Raw genomic sequence first — 15524 nt, forward strand, 5'->3', positions numbered from 1 at the left:
TAAGCACTTTGTTGATGCTGGGATAAACTGTGCTTTGAAATTTTAAGTGTTTTGGGGGTAGGCACTGGTCTCTTTGCCCTAAGAATAATCACTTTATATGGTGACATTTGTGCTTCTATAATAAGCTTAGATCACAAGTAACAAGCATGGCCAGTTGCTCAGGTGTTCCTTGACTGTGGCAGTGCTTAAAGAGACAGGTACAAAATGAACCAGTACACTTTGAGGTTTGCTGTGGACAATGATTGCAAGATGCAACAGACATTAAAGCTCAGCCAAAGCTACTTAGTTTTAGTTTTGTCCCCCCCCCCCCGCCCCCAGCATTATTGACAATACACCTCTCTTATTTATGATGTTTCAACACACCTTAAGAAATGGTTGTTCCATTATTTGTGTTGCCTTAAATTGCTCTGATTGTCACTCACAACAGGGGACATAAGAATTTCCTTGCTGGATCAAGCCAGTGGCTCATCTTCTCCAGCATTCTGTTCTCACAGTGTCCAGTGATGACATCATATCCAAATCTGAATGGCTGTATCATGAAGGGCCCTCTTTTTGTTCCTATTCTCACTTATTAGGAATGATCATCTATGTGACTGATCCAAGAAAAACTGTGCTCACACTCTCAGTTGTCCTCATATACCCTTTAAGATGTCACACATACCAAGTCTGATTAGCTAGACAGTGCCATCATGTTCACAGCATGATCCTTGATTGACTGGGATCACTGATGTAACAAGAAACAAAGCATCAGCATCTAAGACAGCCTCCTGCAACCTAGTGCTGTCCAGATGTTGCAGGTCTACATCTTCCATCATCTCTGACCACTGCCCATTCTGGCAGGGGCTGATGGGAGTTAGAGTCCAACAATATGTCACCAGGTTATAGATGGCTAATCCAAGCAGCATCAATGAGAAGACACAAAGGCAATGAGCAAAACTATTTCAGGGAGAATTTAAAAAGCGGTATGTTGTTGTTTTTTAATACAAAGTGGCTTGGGGAAAATATTTCTACCCCAGTGAGATAATATTTCCAACCTAAAAATAAAATCTGAATAATTCAGTGCAGACCTAATTGACATCAACTGAGTGTGAATACTCAGCAAGTTCATTTGCTGCAGAGTATTAAGATTTCATAGCAAATAGTTATATGACTGTACTTTTAGCACAATACTGATGATACACTAAGTACAAGTTGCTAAGTATAGCCTAGTACTCATCATATTGTCCTAGTTCTCTCCCCTCCCTCCTTTATCTGATTCGTGTGCAGATGGTTTGGACCATAATTTAACAAAGACCTCAAACAATAATGAAATTGTGTGATTTCTATGAAAAACCTGCCTCTTTCTTTCAATCTAATTCTCAAATGGTGGTCCATAAGCCAAAACCACAAAGATTTTTATGAAATGACAGAGATATTGTATCTAATTTTAGGAGCAGAGAAAGAGCAGCTGCAAGGAGCTTAGTTTTCCACATCTCTGCCAGAAAAACACACACTCGGCTCCAACTGCAAAGTGTCCTGAGACCACAGGGCCTAAAGTGAGCACAATTGCACCTCATCTATCAGCCAGAGGATTGAGTGATACCCAACTGTATCACATTAATAATAATAATAATAATAATAATAATAATAATAATAATATCTGTTGCTTGTAAGCTACCCTGAAAGTCATCTGACTGAAAGGCGGGATATTAACATTCAGAATACATGCATCAGGTATGGTGAACTGTAGGCAAATGCACCCCTTTAAGTTTCTTCTAAGGCCACATTCCTCCTAACCAAGTCTCATCCCTCAGCCCTCCATGAGTGTTTTGCCTGGATGGAATGTGACCTAGAAATCCTCAGTGATTCTTGCTTGCTTCAGTGGAGGTCAGATTGGAGCTTGTGTGGAAATTATCCAACTTTGCAAAGGTCATACTTGTATTCACTGATTAGCCCACTTTTGCTATTCACTACAATGTGGTCTAGGGACGCGGGTGGCACTGTGGGTTAAACCACAGAGCCTAGGGCTTGCCGATTGGAAGGTTGGAGGTTCGAATTCCCATGACAGGGTGAGCTCCCATTGTTCAGTCCCTGCTCCTGCCAACCTAGCAGTTTGAAAGGACGTCAAAGTGCAAGTAGATAAATAGGTACCGCTCCGGCGGGAAGGTAAACGGTGTTTCCGTGTGCTGCTCTGGTTTTACCTTTACCTTTACAATGTGGCCTCCAGAGGTTTGTCCAGAAGAGATGCAGCCCTTGGGCTGAAAAAAATTTCCAATCCTGGAAATAAACACATAAATAATAGGGATGTGCACAGCCCTATGTAGCCCCAATCTGGGGGGTCCTCTATCAGGTTGACACACCCTGGGCCGAGCAAGGGACCATCTGCCTCATCCGGGATCTGCTCTTGAATTGATTTGGGGACTGTGCTAATATTTAATTAGGGATTGATTTTTTTAAAAATAAAAACCAACTTAAACGTATACTGTATGACCCCTTGGCCTGAGGGTCTCCAAGCCTGGTGCAAAGTCCCAGGTTCCATCAAAAAGTCAGTAACCTGGCGCTTTCACAACCATCACATCCTGTCTGCCACAGTTCACTGAAAGCTTCCTGTGAACTTTTGGAAAGTTCATTCTAAAGAAAAACTCCGTTCCAATCTTCAGTTGAAAGTGAATCTGCTGCCTTGAAGTCTAGGGCAAAGGGAAATTGGTAGTGTGCCTTACTAGGTGAGTAAGTGCCTGTCAGCTGCTCTTATTGCCTCCAGGGTACTTGTGCATCACTCTCAAAGCATAAATGCCCAAGACAGTGTTGGCTACTTAACAGTTGCATTTCATTTGTGTTGTTTCCTTTGAGGCTCATAAGGTGTCCTCATTATTAGCAGCAGAAACTGAGATGTAGGTGATTAATCCTAGGCAGTCATTAATTCCTAGGGTGAGGAGGGAGGAATCCAGTACTATGCAGAATGTGTTGTCCTTCCATACTGAAACATCCAGCCAAGAGTAAATCCCTGAGTGCATAGACTATTTTATGAGCCACAATTCCATTGTTAAATTGAATGCAGGGCATTGGTTAATTACCCAACATATCAGCCAGCTACATAGCCTCTTTGGTTTTTATAACAGTGATAATGATCTCTTTAGGAAATCTCTCTTCCTTGGTGTTAAACCCAAGGACACCAAAGATGATGGTTTTTTATTATTATTATTCTGGATATTTTTTCATTAAGAATGCTTGGAATAAAGTTAGGAATGCAATCCCCCCCCCCCTCTCTCTCTTGTGTTCGTGTTGCACTTTAAGTAGATTTGGGCACCTTTCCCAAGTGAAATTTCTGAAGAATCTTTGAGGGAAGTTGGCATAGGATGTCACCCAGTGCTATGTCTGAGGGACACTTTTTCACCCGAAGTACAGTATGGGGATCTTTTCATCAGAAGAAACAGCAAAAGAAGTCTGTGATTAGACTCTGGTTGTATGTATCCATTAAAGAGAAGTACCCAGAAGTTGATCCAAAACTCATGTTAAAGAACCAAAGGACCAGGACCTCTTTTGTTTGTTTCACCCTGAAGGCAGCTGAAAATAAACTGGGGTTAAACAGCTGGAAATCTTTTCAGAAAACCCCTTTCTACTCATTGGGCTGTTCAGAGAAATAATTAACTTTGAAGATCTTCATAGTGGAAATGTGTTTAGATCTGTGTACCTCAAAGATGGGAGAGCTAGGAGCTTGCAAGGGATTCTTAGGCTTCATTTCCAACCAGTGCAGCTGATGACCAGGGATGAGGAGCCCAAAACATTTGCAGGGCACCAGTTGGAGAAGTCTACTTTAAATAGATAAAACAAACAAGCTATGTATGCTGAACTTATTGGATAAAGGGTAGGATAAGAATGGAATAAACAAATGGCTGGGTGGGCAGATAAATAGGGTGGCCATTGTGGCTTAGTGGTTTGAGTGTTGGACTAGGAACTGGGAGGCCAAGATTCAAATCCCCAATTCACCATGAGGTTCAGTGGGTGACCTTGAGGCAGTCACTGCTTTTGAGCCTAAACTACCCCACAGGGTTGTTGTGAAGATTACATTAGGAGTGGTAGAACCAGAAATGGCACTGTGAGCAACTTGTAGATATAAATGCAATAAATAAATGAATATTGTAGGGACCACAAAAAAAAAAATCTGGGGGAAATATAGACAGCTGCATGTTTAAAACAGTTTTTTAAATAAAAAAATATACATTATTTTTTTAAAAAAAATTATAGGCTACGCAGAACTCTCTCAAGGCAGCTTACACAGAAACAATGGGCTGCAGGAAAATGACTGAACATCTGTTTTGCATTCAGAAGGTCCCAGATCCAATCCCTGACATCTCCTGGTAGGACTGGGAGAGACCCTGGAAATCCTGGAAAACTGCTGCCAGTCAGTGTGGGCAATACTAAGTTCCATAAACCAATAGTCTGACTCATCTTAAGGCAGTTTCCTATGTACCTAACTTTGGATATAAGTAAGAAAAAATACAGCACAAAGCTCCCATTGGAACTTCAACATACGAACGTGAAAGAGCACAGGATCCCTTTACAGTGGTACCTCGGGTTACAGATGCTTCAGGTTACAGACGCTTCAGGTTACAGACTCCGCTAACCCAGAAATAGTAACTTGGGTTAAGAACTTTGCTTCAGGATGAGAACAGAAATTGTGCGGCGGCCGCATAGTGGCAGCGGGAGACCTTATTAGCTAATGTGGTGCTTCAGGTTAAGAACAGTTTCAGGTTAAGAACGGACCTCCGGAACGTATTAAGTTCTTAACCCGAGGTACCACTGTATTCTTCTATCCAGTCAGAAACAGAATGGTTATAAGACAGAACAAGAGACAATCCAGCAGAGACCACCTAAAGTCATTTTTGGAGTGGGGGTTAATTCTGAACTTAACTTTTAAAACTTCTTTATTTTTCAGTTTCAAAATATACTTGTGACAAACAAACCCCATATACCCCCTACCCCTCAATAGTCTTGAGAGTGACTATGGTAGACTGGCATTTTCAGCCATCTGAATTTGGGGATGGGGAACAATTTGCATAAATTCCATTAGGTAACTGAATCTCCAACATTTTTGATCAGGAATGGTAAAAATGTCATTGGACTCAAACTTCCAACTTTCGTAGTCAGGCAGGGATGATGGTAGTTAGAATCAAACAACAACAGGATTTTCACTCATTTGCACCTATGAGATAAAGATTGAGGCAGTCCTCATCAATGAACCATAATGATCCAATTCCCAATTTTCATTTAAAAAAGAAAGAGTGTTTCTAGCATTTATAGAACCTGACTTACGAGGCAAAATGTGCAGGTACTATTCACTTAATATATTCCACCAGAAACTTGCCTGCCCCCACTGTTCAGTTGTGTTGGTTTGTTTGGAGTATTTACTTTGTCTACCTCCTCCCCCCCCAAAAAAATAATAATCTCAAGGACACCCAAGCATCTTCCATCCCTGTTTTAGATGGCCTCCCCAGCCAACATTTTCTGCCAACCACCAGCCTCCCCCCACCTACTCATTTATTTAAAGCTCAGAATATACAGAGCTCCAGAGGCAAAACACTTTCCCATCCATTCTGCAAGTCTCCTCTCTCCTTCCCCCCTGCTCAATATTTTACAGCTGGTCTGTCACGCTGAGTGTGTTGGAAAGGGTCAGGCAGTGACTCAGAGTTTTGCTAGGGGTCACTGGAACCATCATAGCTTGTCACTGTAAATGCCACATATATATTTTTCCCCTTGTTGAAAGTTTGTGAAATAAAATTAGGCAACGTTCTATCAGGCACACGCTGCACAACAGGGTCTGGGCAGTAGGAAAGCCTGTGGATACAAAAGCTCAGCAGGCATTCACATCCTAGCAACAAATTGGTATATATGTAGTGAATTTCTGGGTGGAATTCTGTACCACATTTTTATGAAAGATCTGTCTTTACAAGCATATCAGCTTGCCAAGTGGAACCATTGCCCTGCCCTTCCCCTTGTAGTATTCTGGGTTTTCTCCCAACCCACATGAGACAATTTCAGGGGTACAGGGCATAAACAGGGGAGGTGGGTAGGGGAGCCCCATTGCACAGATGACCCCCATGAGTTACATTAATGACAAATGCTTGCTTTTAAAACAACAACATAAAACAGTTGAAATTCCGAGGAAATCCTGCAACAAATGCTTCCAACCAGTACATTAATTGTGTATCCAACCCTTAGGTGACCTTGGGCCAGTCACCATCTCTCAGCTTAACCCATGGGTTCTTGTGAGTATAAAATGGGAAGATGGGGAGTCATGTGCACCACCTTGAGCTCCTTGGTGGAAAGATGGCATATAAATGTAATAATAAAATAATAACAAGGAGCCCTGTGTGGCAAACAAGTAATAAAACATCCTAGAAACAATTCCAGTGCAGCTGCAGACTGGGAAAGAGATGGAAACATGGGTTGTATCCAATGGGAGATTTTTGCTCCTGGCTTAGTGGTGCCCTTTGGATCCATAGCATTCCCCCAGCCCAGTCTTGCAACACAAGAATGTAGTAGTTAAGAGCGGTAGTTTGCTTCCCCGCTCCTCCACATGCAGCTGCTGGGTGACCTTGGGCCAGTCACACTTCTTTGAAGTCTCTCAGCCCCACTCACCTCACAGAGTGTTTGTTGTGGGGGAGGAGGTGCAAGGAGAATGTTAGCCGCTTTGAGACTCCTTAAGGGGAGTGAAAGGTGGAATATCAAGTCCAAACTCTCCCTCCTCCTCTTTTCTCGCTAGCAATGCTCTGATGCAGGTGAGGCATGGGCTGCAGAGGATTCTATGATAGTGGGGAGCAGATCAAAGAGGTCAGGATTCTCTCTCCAAGGGGGAGATTTACCCTCTCCCATGGTCTCTGTGAGGCTAACTCAAGGGGCATAGGTTTGCAGAGCCTGAATAGAAGTGGTATGCACCAGGTTTATGCACCAACAATAAACAGATCATGCATCATTAGCTAAGATTACTGCAAAAAAAGAGAGAGAGCGAGAACAACATCCTCTTTGTCCACTGATGGCAGGTGTGAACTTGCCATGTAATGGTGCTGCTAAATTGAATGGACATTTGCTATGGAATATGAGAGGCCTCTATTATGAGCTTGCTGACTATTATAATCAGTGCTGTTTCTACTGAACCTATTGATTTCTGTAGGATTGTTCTCTGGAGTCTCGTAGAAGTTCGTTCAAGGGCAGCAGTGTCAACAGTGATGGGCTACAATGAGCTGCAATTTAATGCATTCCTTTGCTTAAGTCCCAGGGTGCTCTACACTTGAACAGATTTGACAGATTTTCTGGCAACATTTATGTGGATTGAGGATATATTAGATAATATGTAACACTTCAAGCCTCCTTTTGCTGAACTGTTGCTATGGAGACCCAAAGGCATCCACTGGAAATTAAAATATGAGTGAATCTTGGCTTTATGGGATGGAAGCATTTGACAACGGCAGTTGGGAATGCATTCCATGAGAATTCATGACTCCTATTAATTGAATCAATTTATACTGATTAGAGCTTTGCAGAATATTCCCAATGTTAAATTTTTAGGATAAAAATAGCCATTTCAGTGGGGTAGAAATATCTTCCAAAAGCCAATTTAATATTATAAATATATAGATTTAATGGTGTTGGTATAATCGTTGGTATAATAGTCCAGACCTGTTTTTTACCTGGTGACTTGAACTAGGGATGGATGAATCTGGAAATTTTCGTTTCTCTCCATTTGGTCAATTTTCATATGCATAACATCCAACATTTCCTATGCAGTTTTACCTAGCGTATGCTAGGTATCTGCAATGATCGTGTGGTGTACCCCAAATAATGAGCTGAAGGTCCTCACATATCTGCATTGGATCACATAATTAACTAGGCATCTCAAGATGGTTCAGGAACTCCTTAGAGCTTCTAGGTAGCTCTGTGAGCAAAGCTCCCCTCCCCACAAAAATTGCACACACACAGCAAAAATGAAGCCAAGCTGACTACAGAAATGCCCAGAGCTAGAGATGTGCTGGATCTTTCATTTTGACAAATAAGTCTAGATTTCCTCGGGGCATTCCAGTTCCATTTATTTGCTTTTTCCATGGATCTATGAACCTGCCTGTCCTAAAGCTAACTACTCCAACAATACATCCCCAGATTTTGCTGAACTACAGCTGCCATCATCCTTGAGCAGTGGCCATGCTGGCTGCAGATTATGAGAGTTGGAGTCCAACAACATCTGGGAAATCCAATAGCTTCCGTTAGCACTGGCCCTGGGTTTCACAAACTACACTGGTACCTCTGGTTACGTACTTAATTCGTTCTGGAGGTCCGTTCTTAACCTGAAACTGTTCTTAACCTGAAGCACCACTTTAGCTAATGAGTCCTACTGCTGCTGCCGTACCGCTGCTGTGCGATTTCTGTTCTCATCCTGAAGCAAAGTTCTTAACCCGAGGTACTATTTATGGGTTAGCGGAGTCTGTAACCTGAAGCGTATGTAACCTGAAGCATATGTAACCTGAGGTACCACTGTAATGGCAGCTTGGTGAGCCCCAAATCTGGGAAATGTATGTTGTTCCATGTTGCTATCATGTTGAAGTATTGGAGGGTGGTATTCCTTCCTATTTTGAATCTCTTTTTCTCTTTCTGTTTCTTTCTCTTTCTCTTTCTCTTTCTCTTTTTCTTTCTCATGGTGTATTTTTCTTGCTCCTCCCACACTGCAATTTTGGCTCCCAGAACAGGCAACAATATCAGGTGCTGCTTAGAAAGAGGTGAGTGGTAAAGTGTCCAGAACCTGCAACAAATACTGGAAAAAAAACTTTTCATTTAGAGACAAATGAACAAATAAGTCTATGGAGCACCACTAGCCAGCAAAAGTGACACTCGCTATTGGGAAGTTTTGCCCTCAGTGTCTTTGATAGCAGCTTATATGATTATGATTTTTATGACTTTGTGCTGACTTGCCTTGAGAATGAGGATATTGCATCTGTTCTCAGGAGAATCCCTTTAATTTTGTCATTTAAGTGCCTGGAAATGTAAATTCCTGATCTAATCCTCACGATTGCTTCATTGTTTACACTGTTTACCACAAAATGTGCAGCTAATAATGACACTGCTGCAGCTGTGCTCGAAATCTGTAGGCTTTAAGGAACGTTCTCGGATAGTTTCAATGTTAGTCAAATAACCACGAGGCAGATTGCTTGGGAGTCTTTGGCGGCTGCAATGACAAAAGATGTAGCAGGGGGAAGAAAACAGGAGGGAGAGGGAAGTAAAAGAAATCTGCTATGTTGCAAGCCATTGTAGAATCCTTCCATTACTGATAAATCCAGAGCATATATGGAATGGCATCACAGTGATGAAGCAAAGGGAGCAGATGTCCATATGGTGGTAAACCAACACTTCCAGTAATGCGATCAAAGTTGAGCACTAGTAATTGAAAAAAGAAAGAAAATGTGAACAGCATATTGGGTAGGATGTGGATAGGGAACCATTTTAAACCTGAGAACCACATTGTCCCCTGACCATCTTTCCAGGGGCCACATGCTAGTGGTGGGGAGGGCCAGAGTCAGAGGGATGAGTGTAAATATTGCCCTCCTTCCAGGCAAACAAGAGGCATTATCAGAGTACTAAGACACCTTCTAGCCAAGCAAAAGAATCCAGGGAAAGTTTGAAGAAAGGCAAGTGAAGGCTGTTGCTTGGGATGGGTTGTCACCTAGAAAGACTTCCTTTTTAAAATTAATTTTTTAAATTACAAAATTATAAAACATACCACACAATTTATCACAAATACATTCTTATTAGACTTACGTCAGCTCCTCTGATAATCCTCCATCTTAATCACTTCTTACGCATTTCCTAACTTAATATTGCCTTATATTAATAACATATCTCCTATCTCCTTTTTCATTTTTACAATATTTCTAATATTAATTCTTCACAGAGCTTCTTGCAAACCTACAAACGTTGTCTGGTCATCGCAAATACTTTTCAAATAGTCTGTAAATTTACTCCAGTCCTCGGTGAACTTCTGGTCCCACCGGGTTCGGATCCCTCCTGTTAATTTGTCAAATTCCGCATAATCCATTAATTTCATTCTCCATTCTTCCATCGTTGGTAATTCTTCTTGTTTCCATTTTTGGGCCAATAATATTCTTGCTGCTGTTACTGCATATAAAAAAAAGCTTACATTCCTTTTTATTTATATCACTTCCCACAATACCTAAGAGAAACGCTTCTGGTTTCTTTATGAATGTATATTTCAACATTTTTAAAAATTCATTATATACCGTCTCCCAGAAGCATTTCATCTTTTTACACTCCCACCACATGTGATAAAATGTTCCTTCTTTTTCCTTACATTTCCAGCATTTATTACTTACTTTATACATTTTTGCTAACTTCACTGGTATAATATACCATCTATACATCATTTTCATCACATTCTCTTTTAATGCATTACATGCAGTGAATTTTAAACCTTCTTTCCATAATTTTATCCAGTCATTCAATTGTATATTATACCCAAAGTCTTTGGCCCAATGAATCATAACCGATTTAACCTCCTCATCTTTCGTATGCCATTCAAGCAGCAATTTGTACATTTTGGACAAATTTTTTGAATCATTATTCAATATTTCTTGTTGAAACCTTGATTCTTTTTCAAAAAAACCTTTTTCTTTAACATCTTGTTTAAATATTTCATTGACCTGATAATAATGTAACCAATCGTTAACATATTCTTTTACTTCTTCATATGGTTTCAATTTCCATTTGCCCCCTTCTCTAATTATTAAGTTCCCATATGTTATCCACCTCCCACTCATATTGACCTTTTTTACACTCTTCGCTCACCTAGAAAGACTTCTGGGGGCCAGACAGAGAAGCCTGAAGGGCCACATTCAGCCCCTAGGTCTGGGTTCACTACTGCTAGGACAAGGGAAAGAGATGTATTACTAGCTGGTGATATCAAGAGAATAAGCGTATGCATCGGTCAGCTGGTGGGCATTTTGCTCCTGAAAGCAGAATCATTTCCCCCACCTCATCATCAGTTGTGCCAGGCCTTCTGCCCTGGTATCCTTACACTTCTCTAAAACTCTTCTGAAATATATGTTGGTTTTTCGTTTTATTTTTACTGCAAGGATTTCATTTAAATTTTTGGCAGTGGTTTGTCCTCACCCTTTTATTGCAAAGGCAAAGATTTGTAATAAGCATTAAGAAATCAATAAACAAATAAAAATGAGGTAGGAACATGATAGATACATCTTCTTGTTTTGTGTGATGAGTAACACACATTCTTAAGGGAGGTTGAAGCTGGCTGTGCAAAGTGGTTCAAAATTTAATGCTAGAGGAGCCGAGGAAGCTTGAATTGTTGAAGACCCAACAATATGTTCAAAGCCTTTCCCCAGATTCTTTTTCATCCTCCTTTGGTTGGGTAGAGTTTAATTGGTATATGTGCTCATATCTCTTCCAAACAGGGGCGTTGCTTTTCACTAGTTCTGCATCTTGGGTGGACCCATCAGACTTTTATGCAGCTAGGCCAGAACTGACTTAGTGCAGTCAACACTGATTCATATAGCCTGCCTCATTCTAGATAGTGCTTAAAAAGCTTCATTGGAAAACAAAAAGAAAGCCTCTCTAGAGAGGAGGGACAGGAAAACCCAGTATCTACACATTTAAAGTGATTCCTTCCCTTTAGGAATCCAAGTGTGACTACAGACTTAAGCAATATCACTGCTTTAAATCAATCCCACTGATATTGGAGGTATCACGGGGGGGGGGGGGGTCTGTGGGAGGAACTTGAAGGAAATTTGACAGACACATAAGTTTCCAAAGACCTCTTTGAACAGATGACAAATAGAGTGCTGTGCTGTGCTGATTTATGAGGAAGCAAATCCTTCCTGCAAAACCTAGAATACAGTGGTACCTCAGGTTAAGTACTTAATTCATTCTAGAGGTCCGTACTTAACCTGAAACTGTTCTTAACCTGAAGCACCACTTTAGCTAATGAGGCCTCCAGCTGCTGCCACGCCACCGGAGCACAATTTCTGTTCTCATCCTGAAGCAAAGTTCTTAACCGGAAGCACTATTTCTGGGTTAGCAGAATCTGTAACCTGAAGTGTAGGTAACCTGAAGCGTATGTAACCTGAGGTACCACTGTATTAGAGATTGGTTCCACTGGTTCATTTTCACTGTACCAGCCTCACTGCTGTCTCACCACTTCCCCTCTTCCTCCTGGTAAGTAGCAATGATGCAACTGACTGCAGGTGAGGTGAGTGTCAGTGCCAAACTGCTACTAGTTGGGGCTATGCCCCCACAAAACAATGATGGCCCTTTTGAATTTTCACTGAGAGTGAGAGTATATGCACTGAGAATGCATTGTATATTTTGGCACTGTAAGTATTAGAGATTTCAGAGGCTAAACGTGATGTCTTAACAAAAGGCTCCTGATGTGAGTAATTGGTGCATGTTCTACTATACTCCAGGAATCCTTTGAAAAGGGAACCCTTAAAAAAAGAAGGCTGAGGTGTGATTATCACTGAAAATGTTTGCCTAATGTTATTTTAGAGCAGGCCTACCTAATTATTATTTAACTATTATTATTTTTCACATTTATAGCCCATCTTTCTTCTGTCTTGGAACCCAAGGTGCCTTCCTTATGGTTCCTAGGTAGTCTCCCACCAAAACGCTGGAGACATCTGGACCTACTTAAGCATCAGCAAAGTGGAGGCCTCTTTTGCCTGTACCCTGGGACCACTGACCAATCAAGCTGAAAGCAATCCACCAACTATAGAGGCAGTGCCGGATTTACATATACGCTAAACAAGCTATAGCTTAGGGTCCCACTCTCCTGGGGGCCCCAAAAAAAATTCAAGGAAAAAAACATCTGGATGTACATTTCCAAAATATAAAATAAAAAACAAATAAAATAAAACCTACATACAGCAACTTCTTCTTAGTTGTATTTCAGTTCAACAACTACTTTGATAAAATACATATTTTGTTATGTGCAAATGGCTTTAGATACCTATTATATTAGGTCCATAAGTATACAGCATATATTCAACACAAAAAAAACAGCGACAATTTGTTGTTGACAAAGGACAGCTGGACATATAAAGGGCCCCATTACCTTCAGTAGCTTAGGGCCTCATCAAACCTAAATCCGGCACTGCATAGAGGATCATAGGAACTTGTGACTTATACCAGTTGGCTAACACCAGGTAAGAAAATTTGTTCATCTACCCCAGTATTGCATTCTCTGATTGGCAGCTGCTCTCCAAGGTCTTAGAGAGAATGATCTTGCTCATCACTGTCTCCCTGATTCTTTCAAGTCTGAGTATGGCAGGGATTTAGCTTGTGCTCCACTACTGGGTTACAGTGCCTCTAGGACCAGTGGGGAATGTCAAGCATGGGAGCTGGATGTGGCCCTCCAGACCCACTGTTACTTTCCCTAGGCTACACATCCTTTCTCCAGGCCACAACTCTCACTGGTTTTGCTACAAGACCCACTTGAATGTTCTTGCTTGTCTAGAATTTGTCGTCACACTGTGATAACCCCTCCTGATTGTATGGAAGAAGGAATATGGGTGGTGTGCTTGGAAACTTGACTTTTTGTGTCTTTCTTCTTCTTTTTTACATTTAAAGCTCAAAATTCACACTTGCCAATGAAATATATGACCCAAAACACAATCATCCTTCAAAAGTCACACTTCACCAAATTCTGCAGTACTAGCCAATTAATGTGTACAAAATATACTATGATAAAGTATGTACAAAACTGCATATATTTGTGAAAAGAACTTTTTTATTTTTTAAAAAATGCACTGAGTCAGGGGGAATTGCTTTGCAAAAATGTGAATATTGGGATAAATATGCACTACAATGCTGACGATTTTTCAGCAGGATTTTTTTGAAGATGCAGATTCCTACAGAAATGTGAAGAACTGAATTCAGGAATGGAAAAACAAGAAACAGAGAACTGAAATGGTTTGATCCCACCATCCCTACATGTGCCCCCCCAAAAGAGTCTTTGGAAAGGGAATCCAATCCTTAGGCTGCTGAAACAAAAAGAAAAAAAAGAAAAAATCCTACCCCTGGCCTAGTAGCTCAGCAGGGACTTGATGAACCTCCCAGTTTAGCAGGCTGCCTGGGACTACAAAAATGATGGGAAGGAGCTGTGAAACACGCAGTAAATCACTGTTCATGGTTAGAAGGGTACATTTTTATTGGTAGATCACAATTTGTGTAACATTGCTCTTGAATTTTAGTTGCATTTTTAAGCCATGGGAAGCCGTAATCATTGAAGCAATAACTGGTGCAATGTGCTTAAAATCATCTCAGTCTTATTTATGATGATTTTTTTTAGAGTTGGAGGTGTGAGGGCTGCAGTGCCCACTTGATAACAGGATGTCCTGAATTACTTCCACGTGTATGAGAGTCATGATTCCAAGCAGAGTGAAAAAAATAAGTTTCATTCCATTGCATTCTGTTGGTATCACGTATTTCTCTGCCCCCTCCCTTTGTTTTTCTTTTTTAAAAAACAAAAAAACCCTTTAGACTCGCTTTTCAGTCTCCCTTCAGTTCTTTCCCTTTTCTTCTTTTTGAAATATATATAGTTTCCATAGTAACTAATGCCAATAGTGAGAAGAGCAATAACTTAACTGTGCGACAACAAGTTCTATACAAAAACAGCGCCTGAAATTCTTTCATATGCATTTAAAAGGCTTTATGCACTCCAAGTGATGGGTTAATTGAATGTTTATTTCCACAAAATTTATAGTATAAGCTGAACATTGTTCAACTACAGTCAATATAGGCTTTAGTTCAAGACCCTAGGCATATCCCACTAGGCTGTCTGCATAGAACCGTGGTATTGAGAAGCAATCAGCAAAACCACCTCATTGTTGTATGGGTTCTATATATTTTCACTGCAAATGTTTTTGCAGCTAGTGAACATATGACCTTAAAACAGTTGCTTCAAAAGATAAATGTCATGTAGCCAATTACTGAACTGTCCAGAAAAAGGATATTGGGGTTCCAATGGGTAGTTTGATGAAAGTCTGTATCTATTATGAGGCAGCTGTGAAAAAGGTGAAATGCATTACTGGAGTGATTAGGAAAGGGATAAAAAATAAAACCACTGGTATAATAATACCTTTATTCAAATTGAAATTTGCAGAAGAGGACAACCAATATATTCAAAGTGTTGGAGAAATTCCACTGTGAAGAGTGGTTACAATGTTCAGGGTTTCTTCTTCTTTTAAGACTAATAAGGAATGATGTAACGGTTGGTTAGTTGGCATCCATTTGTCTTGAGAGACAATGGAAGAGTGCCTTTGGGGTGAAGTAAAAAGGCCAGAAGGTTACAGCACCTGCTGTGGCCGTAGTAGAGACCAAAATGGGAGAGACATGTTTTGTTGCAGCTGGGGCAGACGAAGGCATCTGATTATGCTGCTGCAGATGAACCATGGCGTTTCTTCTCACTGCACTCCATGTAGTGGTCATTCCTCCTCTGGTCACTGCTGTGGATGCAAGACCTGACTGCCAGT

Source organism: Podarcis erhardii (assembly GCF_964252035.2).
Source record: "Podarcis erhardii genome assembly, chromosome: Z".
NCBI classification, from domain to species: domain Eukaryota; kingdom Metazoa; phylum Chordata; class Lepidosauria; order Squamata; family Lacertidae; genus Podarcis; species Podarcis erhardii.